The 15,355-nt window shown below is 40.6% G+C and overlaps 1 protein-coding gene across 1 annotated transcript in view; it reads left to right on the plus strand.

Annotated features, from left to right (window-relative positions):
• Positions 1-15,355, plus strand: part of ABTB1 (ankyrin repeat and BTB domain containing 1) — a 1,282,257-nt gene that overhangs the window by 1,015,932 nt on the left and 250,970 nt on the right. The window lies entirely within an intron of this gene.

Here is a 15,355-nt window from a genome sequence, read left to right on the forward strand (position 1 = left end):
TTTCATTTACTTGCTTTCTCTTAGGACCTTTTACTACATTAAGCTAATCACCTTAATCCAGTCATTCCCCTATGCAAGATCAAGAAAAAGCACATTAATTTTCTTTTGTCAAGACATTTTAACCAGGTCTTTTTTTTAATATTGCAGTGCCTGCGTTTCTTAAAACTGAACCAGGGAAAAGAGAGAAGGAAGGGAGTAAGAAACAAAAAGGAAAAAAATTGGAGCACCTATTTACACTAGTATTCCCATTACACTTAAAAATAACTGAAGAAATTTACTTTATAACATGCAAAGAAAATCATGTACCTTTTCAGTAGTACTACTGAAAAAATAGTTTTACTTACAGTTAACTCCCCCCCCTCACTTCCCCTGTTATGAGTATTTTTCTGAACATTAATGACGTAAAGTAGGGCATATACTTTAGAGTCCACTACAAGTTTAACAAAGTTAAAAAAAGTCCAGTACTTCCAGATTTTCTTGCTCTGTCATGTTTCATAAATAAAATTATTGCTTTGTAATCCCACATTTGTCACTTTCCAAGTTACTGATTTTATTCTCCAAATATTAATGACATAAAGTAGATTATATGCTTTAGAGTCCCCTACAAACTTCAAAGTCCAAGAAAGTCAAACATTTCCAGATTTTCTTGTTCTATTCCTGTTCATCTACTTCTCCCACACCCTGTTTCTGCTTCATTTCCAACATACCATCAATTCTTCTAGTCAAATCTTGTGCCTTTTCCCCCTCTCTGAAGCATTTTCCATTGAAACATTTTAAAATGTTTCACTGGCCCAGTCTCTCTGTGGTCTTTATTACCAGAATTGTTTCACAGCTCACTTTTTTGTTGATCAGAGTTTTGTATTTCTTCCTTAGCATGTACTTTATCAAAAAATGATTTTGTTCCTTCAGAGAAAAATATTTTGAAGAAAAAATATTTTGAAGATAGCTGGGTACAGCAGTTTGAATCTCATGCCTGCTTCTCTACATTCTCTGAATAATGGAATAAATTTACTCCTCTTCTACCAGATGTACAGTGCGTAGTCCTTCTCCAGAAATACTCTGCTGTCTCCCACTTTTAGTATTTGTCCTTCTGCCACAGTTTTGTCAGAATCAACTCCTCCTGCTGTTAAAATTACACCTTTACTATTAAAGGTGTAGGTTGTTTTCTCATAGCAAGGTTTGGAGCTTACACACAATGTGCCCTTTCAGTTAATAATTCCTGTTGTGGAATACCAGTCCAGTTGCTTATTTGTGCTTTCATAAAATTAATACAGTCTGTTCCTTCTTGCTTCTCGAGTACAGCAGAAAATCTCAGGTTTTCACTACATACTTTGCCCTCTAATTCTGTTTTTCTTTTTAAACATCTCTTCTTAAGCAGTCTCATATTCAGCCAACCTTTTCTTCATTTCGACCTCTGAGTTTTGCAGTTATATCGCCTTATCTGAATATCTGTTTAAAGCTGCTTCTTTTTTTCCAGCTTTTTATTGTTTGAGTTGATATACTCCATCAGTGTTTCATTTATTTTAACCAGGTCTGTGTGCAGTTGCCTTTTACTTTCCTTTAAGTTACCGGAAGTCATGTCTGGGGCTTGCACTGCTTTTTGCCGAACAGCTACAGTACTTTTCCCAGTCAGTGTTTCTTGTTACCTTTTGTAGGTGATTTTCCTTTAGGCCCTCTGTGTTTCTTTTTTGCTGGTATCCAGGCAGTGCACTTATTAGTCAGTTACTGAAATTTACACAGAAATTTAGGTCCACTGGGTTTCTCTGCTAAGTTTCTGTTTTCACGCTGGAAGGACTAGAATTAAGCTGTTACTCAATGCGCATCCATCTTAGAAGCCTCATATCTGAATTTACTTTAAGCCAAACTATCCATCTCTCCATTTTCTTTTCTGAAACTAAAATTGAAACAGAAAGGATACTCTATTCCCTGGATGTCGACAGACAATTCAGGTAATATTTTGACAGAACTAAACCTTTTAGGTTTTTGGATCAGTTATTTCTTGTGAAAGTAAGAAGAAGGGACAGCATGTGTCTAAACAGACCATTTCCAAATGATTGTGTAAGTCTTTTACCCTGTGTTATAGTTATCATGACAAATCTATTCCAGGCCCATTCTCCCAGGGCCTTGACTTCATCTGTGGCTGTTTGGAAAGGCTTGGATTCTAGAAGCTGCTACTTAGTCCTTTGTAAATACTTTTAAAAAGCACTATAATTTAATTCCATCTGTAGGTCTAGATGAAGCTTTGCTATGACTATTCTCCAGAGGCACATGTACCCTTCTCCTTATACCTTTTAAATGTAGTTAGTTTTGGTAATCTACCCATATAGCTAAGACTACTGTAGCAGTGAAGAATATGAAAAACATAGTACAGTTGTGTAAGATAAACTTATCATAACAGTAGATATCTGAATGATCACTGCTGCAGTAGCCACGTCCTCCATTTATCCCCTTGTTTTTTGTGTGTTTTTATTTACCAGGGTGTGCACATTTATTTTTTGTTATTCCTAGCTTGTCTTTTCAGGGTTCAGCATCCCTCTCTCTGCTTACAGGAAAGCTTTGATGGGCTTGCTTTGCACCCTAACTTGTCTTTTACTCAGCTCAGCTCAAGTTTGGGTGCGTGGAAGGGGCCCTGATAGTTTGGAAGCTGTTCGGCTGTTGTATCCTTGGCAAGATATAACGCATTTAGTTAAAACAGGCCTTTCATTTAGCCTTCCCCTTTCCATTTCACTTTTTCTGTACTCTGTCAGTCCCTGATAGGGGAGGCAGTCTCTAGCCTGTAGTCTAACTGACTTTTTGGTCTCTTCCCACTCTATTTTCTTTTCCTCTGTAGTTATTTACTCCCAGTAGATTGGTTCTTTTGCCATTTTTCTCTAGTAAATTCCAGCCCCCTCTATTGTATTCTCTGTACCCCTAATTGCAGTCATCCCAGTCTGCAAAATCTCCTTTTTTCATTCTTGTGTTGGCTTAGTTCTAGACTACCTTCTACTAGTTTATTAGTGTAATATTCTGTATGGTGGTTGTTATTTTCCTTAAGGATCTGCATACAAAATTTTACTCTGTGTTTTTTTAATTTCATGTCTGCTTTAGCATTATCCCTTTCCACTTTGATTTATACCTTTCTGCTTTTATTTAATATATGAACCTTAACAGTATAGCCTTAAAAGAACCTTCATATCAGGTAATCCTAAACTATTTTGTTCTATTGTAAGGATCACCTTATCGCATTTGACCCTTTGCCGTCTTCCACTCCCATATAAAATCCGTCATCGTTTAATTACTGTCCACAACTTCCCCTCTGGTTAATAAGAATTTGTCTATCATGTATAAAACTGAAGGGACTAAAAACATTTTCACTACTTGTATTTTGCTATTCATATCCATAAACAAGAGCTTTGAGTTTCTCAGTGTTTTAGTTTCTTCTCTCATATCCTTAGTTGCTGTAACATAATCATTTTTAGCTCATTCTCATTATTTCATATTATTATGTCCCCATAAGTATGGATATTTCTGAACCAATTCATGTGTGGGTACATAGTTTAGAGCTGTAGCTTTTGTTTTATCTTCATTAATTTTATATCCTGAAAAGATTTGAAACTGTCACAGAATGTCCAACAACACTGGTATGTCCTTTTCTGGTTTTATTAGGTACAAAATAATATTATCTGCTAACTTTTCTTGATTACCATACCAGTTATTTCCTTCTGAATCTCTGAGTCCCTTTTTTCAGTATCTTTAAATATTATGCAGATAATAAGGGGGAAAGAGGACACTGCACATGGTTTGTCTTTGCAGACACAGCTTACCCTTCCACTTTAATTTTTGCCTGTGATCCCTCCTATATTGTCTTAATTAGCCTTGTTATTGCATCAAGGATTCCATTGCCCTACTCATAAAATCCCAGCTTACTGTGTGAATTTGCTCATATCTGTTTTGGCAACACCTTTGTAGACATGGCTTAAAATTGAAATGAGCCTATATGAAACTGGGTCCGATTTGCCTTTACTGTATTTAGGTATTTAACAGCCACCACAGCTCTTTTCCAGTATGTTTGTACTTCCCATCCTTTTAAAATGCTTTTAAAAAATGTCCAGATCTCAGTCACTTCCTTTTCTTCCTAACTTTCATACTTCCACAGGAATACCATCTATTCCTGATAATATGTTGCTGTTTGTATCTCCTCCTATCTTAACTAAATGTTGTTGTGCCTCTTATTCTTTGCATACTTAAGTCTTCTGTAAATAATTCCATTTGTGCTTTTTATTTATTTCCAGATTTCTCTGTTTTATACAAATTTTCATAACATTTCCAAAATATCTCTAATACCTATACAGGATCTCTGGTTATTTTTGTGTTATAGGTTCCCTAAGTTTGACAACAACCCTTTCTGCTTTCTGTTGCCTAATTCATTGTGCTAAATGTTTTTGTGCTGTGGAGTTATCAAAAAACAGTTGCTTAACAGCAGTCTTGCTAAAGTTATTCATATTATCCACATACTCACTTATTTTCTGTTAGGCTCTGTGCGGTTGCATCTCTTCTTGTTCTGTGAAACTCCCCTTGTTCTGCAATGCTTAAACCTTTGTCAACCCCTCAAAATAATTATTTTTACTTCTTAACCATAGATATTTTTCTTTTATTTCTACTATTTTGAACTCCACTTTTATTTTATCCCACCCAGTAGTTATACCTTCTGAAGAAATTTCTATCTTCCCTAATAACTGTTGAATAATTTTCATGATCAGTTCCTTAAATTCCTCTTCAGGTAGGTTTGGAAGCACACGCTTCTGATTTTTACTTCATTACTCTGCATTTTGTCTTATTAGCCTGTGATCTGCAATTGTTACTGGATGTGTGTCAAGACTTTAAGTTAAATACACACAGTCCTGTGAAATATAATTTCTTTTAGTCTTGGAGAATAATATGTAAATTCTCCGAGTTTCTACTGCTGAATTCATGTCTTTCATTCCAAATATTCTCATAAATTTCTTCAGAAATCTACCCTGTTTTGTTATATTTCCCAGTCTATGTCCCCCAGATACATCCTCACTGTTGCAAATCAATGTCCAGTACCTACAAGTAATATTCCCTGCTGAAAGCTGATTATTTCTCCCAACATTTTCTTAAGCTCAGTAATAGCAGCTTTAGGTAGAATATAAATAAATGTCAGTGTAATCCTCCTCCCTTGCCAGTAACCCTTTACTACCAAAAAATTTACCATTGCTGCATTTTTTCCTCCTCTGTTACTTTTTCAGGTCCTCTGGCAATTAGTATAAGTACTTCGCTTTTCCTTGTCCCTGACATTCTGCTGAATATCCATCTTGAAATCATTTCATACAGGATCATAGGCAAGTACTAGCCTAGCCAGTTTCCTTTTTTGTGCTTGAAGTAAGCTATCCCATTCGGTTATAGATAGTCCTTACCCCTATCCCTTGGTGAGTATTTTTTTACCCCTAATGAGAATAACTGGGTTCCATAAGTTCCTGCTTATGGGATAAGTAATTTTCATTTCTCTTTTTCAAATATAGTCCATAGTCTGTTTCTTTTTCTCCCGTGTGTTTGTGTGTATCCTTTATCTCATTGTATTGTTATTACTGTAATTGCTTTGGGTAGTATTTATAGTTTCTTTATTTTTAGCTTTTTGTTTTTACAGTTAGAGTAGGTTTGGACTTCCTATAGTGTCAGATGAAATTTTAAGAAATCTGGAAAATGTGGCCACAAAATTCCTCCACAGGACCCTTACTTCTGTGTGTACATTGTTTTGGAGCAGCACACTTGGAGACAGAATGTGAAGCCTGTCCTTCTTTTGGTCATAAAGCTCTTCAGAGCAAACTAGAAAAACTAATCTCAAAGGAGCTCCTTCCATCAACTTCAATGTCTTCTGTTATTTCCCCATCAGCTTCTACCCCAAAGGAGAAAGTGAAATTATTTATTTATTTAACATTTGTTTATCGGGAAAGTCCAACTTGGAATGAAGCCAATTTTTAGCAGAGGCCCGGGGAGAAACGCTCCAAACACATGTATTTGAAATGTGGGAGGAAACCGGAACACCCAGACGAAACCCACACAAACGCAGGGAGGATATGCAGACTCCGCAAAGAAAGCACTCCAGCTGAGAATCGAACTAGAGAACCTCTTGCTGTGAGGCAACAGTGCTACCGCAGCACCACTGAGCAGACGAGAAGGATAGGAAATCTCCATAGGTGAAGTTACCACTTAAAGAAAAGACTTCTGAGAAGGGCATATAAATAACTAGAAAACAGTGCCTGGACCTCACAGTTTAAGAGGCTGAAAATACCAGAGACTTCAGATCTGAAGCCTCCAATGTGCTCTGTATCACCACCCAGGCTTTTCACCCCAGATTCAGGTAGCCCTGGGATCCATTCCCCCATTCTGAAATCCTATTGCAGGGCTTCATCAGTTGTTTCTGCTAGGTCTGCCTGTCCTTCAGGAAGTTAAACTGAATCCAGCGTCTGCAGGAGGATGTGGAAATTTCTCTGGACAGCGATACATTGGTGGGTCCTCCTGGCTCAGTTTCCTTTGATCGAACCAGGACTGTCATCATCAACCCTTCCCTTTTCAACTTCAATGCAGGTTCATCCTTCAGAATTGAAGCCTTTGGATCTGAAAATCTCTGGAACATCTATGTCAGCACCGATAGTGCCATCCACTTTGGCTGTGACTACAACCCAGTTTCTTTTTACTCCAAGTCTCTTATTTGAGATGAGTCATAGCTGAAGCTTTGGAGTTGATGTCCAGGGAGAGGTTGTTGGAGCAATCCCTTCCTCTCAGAGCATTGGCTCTTGATAGTTTGGCTGCTATGTCAGCCTCGGAACCAAGAAGGGTTATGGTTTTTGGGGTCTATTTTGGTACCAGCATGTAGAGAGACTTCCTCAGCCCCCATCTTTTCCTAAGCCTTCAAGGCCTTTCATTGAGTCCTCTTACATCCCTTTCAGACCAAACCCAACCTAAAACTTATTCTGCTCCAGATTCCACTCCTCCTCATCGATGAGGATAGTCGGTCTCCAAGAGTCCTTGGGACATACTCTCCTGGAGTTCCCAGTCTGATTCCTACCCATTGTCAGGTATTTCCCAATGACAGTACGTAGAAAGGAGATGTGGAAGTGGAAGTAATTTGATTCATCATCAGAGTCCGTCACAGAAGACATGGATTTGGAGGAAAGGGAAGGTGCCCTGGATTCCCCTTTGGAGATGTCTCCTTTTATGAAATTTTTGAATTGGTAAAATAAAATGGGGATTGGTCTAATGATATGCCTTCCCTGCAAAAATCTGTGTTCCTGTGAGCTTTGGGAGCGGACTCTTCTACATCCTGGGTGGTCCCTACCACAGTGCTCTTATTGATCTAGTAGCTCAGCGAGTCTGGAATGAGCCCAATAAAGCAGAGCCTATACCACTGAAATCTGAGAGGATTCTGGCAGCCCCAAAAGACAGATTTCACTGGAGTAAGGATTTCCACTTAGATGCTATGGTTGTAGCAGCAGCTACACAGAAGGAACTAAGAGGAGAGTTTGTCTGTCCATCCCACTAACAGGGAGTCCACGGCCTTGAACAGATTTGTAAAACAGACATATGCTTCAGCAACTTTTGCCTGAGACCACTGAACTACATGGCCCATATTATTCAGTTTCAAAGAGATTTGACCAAAGATGTCACCAATTTTCTTTCAGGTAACTTGCCGTTGAATATCCAGTAAACAGTGTGATCCCAGCTTGTGTACCTTATCTGTTTTAAATGTCTCCATACATCTGCTTTATAATGCAGCTGATGTGACAGCTAGGGCAACAGGCTGTCATGCCTGAATACAATTGTGTGATTTTTTGGAGGGCTTTAAGGCTCCCTTCATTAATGCTTCCTCTGATAGTACTACATTGTTTGGCCTAAAGGTTAAGGACACACTAATGAGAAGCAAACTAGACTGTAAGACTCTTTCTGCTATTGGAGTACTTTTCTTCACTCCTCAGAGAACCTTTTCTATGAATCAGTGAGGAGGAAAAAATGTGATTGCTATAATCACAAGGTCCTGCTGAGGATATTCTTCAGACAGACCTCCCTATAGCAGAGAAGGAAGTAGTTTCATTGGACATCGCCCAAGAGGCAGAAGTAGACCTTAAAACCAAGGATTTTGCGGATGTTTTCCTGAGAGATCCTTCCTGCACGCTTTGCCTGACTGCCACACTCTGGAGGTAGTCTGGGCCATCTATTCCTAGACCCTCAGAACTGGCAAGCCATCACTTTAGATTCTTGGGTGTTAAGGATTATAACCAGAGGATACTCAGTGCCAGTCAAGCAGAGGCAAGGATTCCCATAGTTCCACCCAATCAGTTGGAATCCGCAAAGGCAGAAGTAAGTGAACTGTTGGAAAAAAGTTGTCTAGCAGGCACAACCAGACCAGATGGGATCTACTGTCTACTCCGTGTTCTTTTTGGTTCCAAAGAAGATAGGGGACTTAAGGCCAATATTGTACCTAAGCTATTTAAACCAGTATGTGAAGCAGACAGAATTCCAGATGGTTACTGTTCAGTCCATTTTGCTGCTACTGAGAAAAGACGACTGGATGTGCCCTGTTGATCTCCAGAATACCTGTTAGCACATAAAGATACATAGACACTCCAGGAGATTTTTCCTTTTCCGGGTAGGAGACAATCATTTTCACTTTAAAGCGCTGTCCTTTGGACTCACCACAGCCCACCTCCCCAGGTGTTTACCAGATGCATGGCAGTTGTAATAGTCTGTCGTAGACTGCAGACGTTCCATGTGTTCCCATACTTAGACAATTGGTTCCTCACCACTCCGACCAAAGATCTGCTAATTCTGCAAATGGGCCTCTAACTTCTTCACCATCTAGGTATTACAGTGAACACACAGAAGATCAAATAGCTCTCGACTCAGTCTGAAATATATTGGATGCCACCTAAACACCACAATTCGGATAGCCATCCTACCTTTGCACAGGATTTTTTTCAGTCTGACAGATAGCATCACAAGTTCTAGGAAACCTGTCCCCAACAGCATGCTTAATTTTAAAACTTCTTGGTCTGATGACTTCAACCATTATTCTTGTTCGGGCTCCATGTAAGATTTCTTCAGTGGACCCTCTCAGTTCATTGGTCTCAGTGATGTCATTCCTCTCAACACTCCAGACTGACTTCAGTATGCAGAACATACATAGAATGGTGGGTCATGTCATCAGCACTGGTGACACATTGTTCTTTTTCTCCAACTTCCTTTTAGCATTAGTTACCACAGATGCTTCCCTTTTAGGATGGGGGGCATTATGAAAGGAAGACAGTTCAATATAGATGGACACCATTAGAGACCAATCTCCAAGTCATTATTCTGGAAATGAGAGCAATCCTTTTGGCATTGCAGGCATTTCAATATTTTCTTCCAGTGGGAGTGATTGCAGTACAGACAAGACATGTCATTGGCCTAGTACATCAACAAAAAAGGGAGAAGAAGATCTTGCTCATTGTGTCCAGATGCCATGCTAGGTTTGGCAATGGACGTATGCCTTCCCATCACTTTCTAATGGCACACACATCCTGGTGACTTCCAATGTACTAGCAGACAAATTGAGCAGGTGCATTACTTTGCATCATAAGTGGTCCCTGAATATAACAGTGGCGAATGAAATTTTCAGTTGCAAAGGCCAACCTGTTTGCCTCCTACCTGAACAAGAAATGCAGCACTTATTTTGCCCTGATCCCTCCACAGGGCCAGTCACTGAATACTGTATTTGCATTTGGCCCTGATGTCTCTCTCTTCTGCATTTCTTCCTTTTTCTCTAATTGTAAACTAAAACAATAAGTGAGAAGGTCACTGAAAAGCCAATCAGTAAAATCAAAATGAAAACTCCAGCAAAGCTAGAACTTCCACTGAGTGACCTCCCAAACCTTTTGTATGAGAGGCACATGGGATATATGCAAATGACCCCTTATGAACATCAGGTGTTTCGGCTCATTGGCGATTCTGAATGCCCATGACTTGTTTCATTGTTTTAATGGACAATTTCAGGCCAATAAAGCCAAACCCCACTAGCTGTGGATATCCATATTTCGGCCTTGTTATGACCTTGTCAGCACAGCACAAGCAGAGTGTTTGACTAAGCATAAGAAACACAGGGCTGTTATACCCAGCTGATGTCCATTATCATTAGAGTCACTGCAAAAATATCCCAAACAACAAACTAAACCAATAAGTGAGATGGTCACTGAAAAACCAATCAGTAAAATCAAAATGAAAACTCCAGCAAAGCTAGAACTTCCACTGAGTGACCTCCCAAACCTTTTGTATGAGAAGCATATGGAATATATGCAAATGATCCCTTATGAACATCAGGTGTTTCAGCTAATTGGCGATTCTGAATGCCCATGACTTGTTTCATCGTTTTAATGGACAATTGGCCTGAAATTGTCCATTAAAACGATGAAACAAGTCATGGGCATAAAGAATTGCCAATTAGCTGAAACACCTGATGTTCATAAGGGGTCATTTGCATATATCCCATGTGCCTCTCATACAAAAGGTTTGGGAGGTCACTCAGTGGAAGTTCTAGCTTTGCTGGAGTTTTCATTTTTTTTTCTCTAATTACAAAATTCATTCAGAAAGCCAGAAGGGTCAAGGCCAAGGTAATCCTCATTGCCTCTTCCTAGCCTCAGCAGGTTTGGTTCCCATATCTTTGGTCTTATCTGCTCAGTTCACCTAGGCTGAAAGGCTGGATCTGAACTCTCATCCTTCCAGGCATCTTCTCCCAGACCTAGACTCCCTGAAATTAGCACCTTGTTAGTCTTAATTCTGACGATGACCAGGAACACCAGGTTTACAGAAAATGTTGTTCATATTCTTTCTGTTTCACAAAAATGTAACACCAGCAGAGTGTTTCAAAGTAGATGGAAAAGATTTTCTTATTGAGCTTTAGGGAAAGCTTTGGACCCTTTCTCAGCTCCTATCCCTCTCTTCTGGAATTCCTTTCTGAACTATTCCAAAAAGGTTCTAGTTTTTCATCAGTCAAAGTTCAACTGGCACCCATTTCCAATTTTCACGTAGGTCGTAATAGGATTCCTATAGCTTTGTTAAAGGTTTTCTTATGTGAACCTTTCTTCTCCCTCCAGTTTGAGAACATGTCCCTTTATGGGACATCATGGTGATGCTTCAGGCTGTCACACAGTTACCCTTTGAAGCAGAAGGTTCAGTGAATCTCAAGTTCTTTACATGGAAAACTGTCTTATTGGTGGCAATCATTTCTGCTAAGAGGATTTCAGAATGTCGGTCTCTGTCATGTAAATCACCTTATTTAGTTTTTCATAAGGATAGGGTTTTTCTAAAACCAAATGTTTCATCCCCAAGGTGGCATCCAGGTCCAACATAATCCTGATCACCAGTTTGCCTGCATTCTTTCCAAAAGTACTCTAACAAAGGAAAATATGCATTACATTTATTTGATGTTCATAGACAACTTAGATTCTGTTTATATAGAACTAAGAACTTTGGGAAATCAGGCCAATTATTAATTGCATTCAAAATGTAGGCTGGGACAAGGAGTTTCAAAGCACTCTTTCAAGGTGGCTATCAAGCTGTCCTTTGTTTATGAAAAGCTTGGTCTAAACCTTTCTAAAAAAAAAAACGATGGCTCATTCCACTAGAGCAGTGTCAACTTCTGCAGTTTTTCGGCATCAATTTCCAGTTGAGATTTGTGCAGCTGCAACTTGGTCTGCAGTGCATACCTTTGTGTTTCACTGTAAACTGTATGTACAGTCCATATCTCATTCTTCCTTTGGCTCTTCTGCTCTCAGGAGCATCTTTCTATAAGTCCACCCTGGAAATCACGTAGCTAGAGATTCTGTCCCAAAGGATGAATCGGACAAAAATGGACAACATCTGATATGAAAGTTATGTACTTCAAATAATGGTAGATCCATGTAGTCCGATTTTCATTTGGTTCAACATCCCTTCCACCATCCCCCTTCCAAATTTTCACCGTCAGCTCCTTGGAAAACAGATAGCATCTATGGGAGTCTACTTATCTTTAATCTCAACAGGTTAGTGGTCATACTATCAATGTGGTATGCTTGTCCTTTTTGTCTGTTCTGTAATTTTTATTACTTATTGTATATATTTTTGTTATATGAGGCAAACTCAATATGAAATAGTTTGACAGTTTTATTTATTTTACATTTGTTGACCGGGATAGTCTGACTGGACACAGGTCCATTTTAAGTGGAGGCTCGGGGAGAAAAGCTCCAGATAAACAAATATACATAGCAGATAGTACGTAATACAGAAATATAATGCATCACATAGCATTCGAAGCACACAGTAACATAGTAAAGAAAAAACTCATATAACCAAGTTAAACAGTCATTTAAACATAATACAAAAAGGCAATGCATGGCACTCACAGAGTAAAATAACATAGTAAGGAATAAGTCAGGTAGCAAAGTTAAAAAGATATTTAACATAATTTGGTAGCATATGTTACACAGTACAAAAGGGAAGCAATGTAGGTATTACAAATATTAGTTTGTACATTAGTTGTTCACACTGGAGAGTCGCAGGAGCAAGACCAGTTGGCCATATAATGTGTTTTCAAGTGTTTTTTAAGTTGTGTGGCAGAGCTGTTAGAAGTCAGGTAGTTTGGGAGAGTATTCCAAGCTTTAGAAATATAACAACTAAAGAGGGATTTTCCAGCGTCATTATTATATTTACTGACATTTAGGAGGTTCTGATTACTAGATCTCAGGGTTCTAGTAGTAGTATAGGGTTGGATTAGATCCTGTAGTGCTCGGATTTTATCAGGGTAGTACTATAACTTATGTACAAGTGACAGCTGATTGAGTTTAAGTAGTTGAGGCAGCTCTAGCCAGTTTAGTTGTTTGATTGGTACACAGTGATGAGTCTTGTGTGATGACCCAGAAGCAAACCTAGCAATCTTGTAGCAAGATTCTAGTTTGTTTAGGTCAGCCTTCCATAGATTAGTTAGAATAGGGGAATCTTAGAGGAGGCCAGATAAGAGATGTGTTCTAGCAGTTGCGGTTTTAGTATGTTTAGTGAGGAATTGTTTGTTACAATAGAGGAGGACTAGTTTTTGTGGACTTTCTTGATAGTTTGGGATATGTGGACGTCAAATCTCAGGTTGTCATCTATTTCTACACCTAATAGTTTTGTGTGGGTAGTTGGGGCGATCTTGGTAACAACAAAGTTGGACATTAAGATAAATTTGTCACTTGAGGGGGGAGATCTGCATGGGCTGAAAAGCAGAAGTTTTGTTTTGTTTGGGTTGAGAATTAGGTTGGAGTTAGTGAGCCAGGATGTGAGAGTGTTCGATCTCGCCGTTTGTTCTTACACATGGGTTCGGAGCCGATCCTCGGCTCCGTGTCGGCCGCTTGCAAGCTCTGCATCGAGAAGAAGCTCGAGACAACCTAATACCCACAACCCCCCCTCTGCCTTTACCTCAGATCTAGTTTGCCGCTGCAGCGTTCGCATCACTGGGTCGAGCTCGAGCACCTAAGATAAGATTAAGATTATTCTTGTGTTTTTCTTAGTAATTTTATTATAAAAAGTTTGTTAGTGACATAGTGTGTGTGTGTGGTAAGGTTGAGGGATTCTCGGTTCCGTTAAGTTTATTTAAAACTTATTAGAGTTCTCCTCGGGGCCTACCACCCCTTACTTGGATTTGACTACCGGATTGACTTCCTTACTGGATTCGACAATTTCACCAGACTTGACTTCTTTACTGGACTTGACTTTTCAGTTTCTATTTAGAGTGAGATGTCTGAAAAGGCTAAATCGGGTTTTAAGCGTTGCCAATGTGGGCAAAAGATGTCAGTTACTGACAATCATAGTTCCTGCGTCTACTGTCTTGGCCCTCTCCATCTGCAAGAAGACTGCTCCATTTGTCATTCTTTCAGTGGGAGGGTCATGACAGATAGGCGCAGGAAACTCATGGATAGGGGTTTGTTAAAACCTACCTTTCAAGAGGCTCTGGATGCTTCAGACCAGGCATCCAAATCCTCGAAGGAATCGAAGACGTCGGAGCCCAGGTCATCGGCTCCGAGCTCTTCAGCTAAAGTTAGATCACCGGTTCCACAGACTTCGGGGCCGAGTGTTCAACTGTTGTCAGTTTCCGAGCCTCGAGTCTTGGAACCGGTGATGGAGCTCCCTCCCCCGACACTATTGAGGTCGGCTCCGTCTTCGATTTCTTCGACCCGTTCTTCCAGGCCCCTCTCTGATACTGATGTAGACCGCGTGGTGCAGAAGTTAATGGAGAATACGGCCTTATCCAAACTCATCTCGGTCTCCTCTCAATTGGTGTCGAGACTTGAAGGCCTGCCACTGTCTCCATCTGTTCCTCCTCCGAGACCTGTCCAGTCTTCGGAGCTGGAAGAGGCTGAGCTGCTGATTGTGGAGCCCTCGGTGCCAGAACCGTCCTTTTCTCGGTCGGCTCCATTCACCTCAACTCCGTCGGATCCGGTACCGGAGTCTCGGAGCCGAAGATCCATCCTGGGTTCCGGAACCGAGAGTCGGACCGATGTTTCGGTTCCGACTCTCCCTCTTGGGGCCTCGGCTCAGATCGACTCGGTTCCGTCCTCGGAGTCGATGCCTTCGGTGCCTGTTTCGGGGATTCTTCCCATTTCTTCGGAACCGGGAGATACCTCGACTCGGGACCCGGGGGCTTTCGATCTCATGAGGAAGGTGTTGTCTACCCAGACAACCACATCAGCAAATACAGCTTCTCCTCCCCATAAAGGTCCGTTATCCTCCTCCTGCACCCGTGGCTACAGCTAAGCGTCGTGCACCTGTGTCTCAGCCACCCCTGGAGGGTGCCCCCTCTTCCTCGGAGGCTTCTTCGGATGCTCCCCCCGAAGAAGTCCCTAGGAAAAGATTGTGTAAGAGGAGACACTTAGATTCTCCACAAGAATCTTTGACATCCGATACTGACTTGGATGAGTCAGAAGGGTCCCCAAAGTCACCTTCAGAAGATGTCTCCTTTTCTGACATCTTGGAGATCCTAAAGCAGAGAGGTGACTGGCAGTCCCTCCCCCCTTCTGAGGATGAGTCAGTCTTGCTGAAGGCATTTGGTGCTCGCCCTTCCTCCTCCTGGGTCACTCCGCCCTTCGATGAATTAATGGAGCTGATTGCTCAAGCGTGGGAGGCTCCTGACACGGTGGAGCCAGTCCCTAGGAAGCCTAATAAATACATTACTGCACCCCAGGACAAGGCTTATTTGACAAAAGGAGTTCCAGTGGACGCTATGGTGGTGGCAGCGGCCACGAAAAAGGAGATGTCGGAATCTTCTTCATCTGTCCATCCGCCTAACAAAGAATGTTAAGTTGTCTATCTC

Source organism: Protopterus annectens, chromosome 7.part1 (genome assembly GCF_019279795.1).
Source record: "Protopterus annectens isolate FY-2018-M chromosome 7.part1, PAN1.0, whole genome shotgun sequence".
Lineage (NCBI taxonomy): Eukaryota > Metazoa > Chordata > Ceratodontiformes > Protopteridae > Protopterus > Protopterus annectens.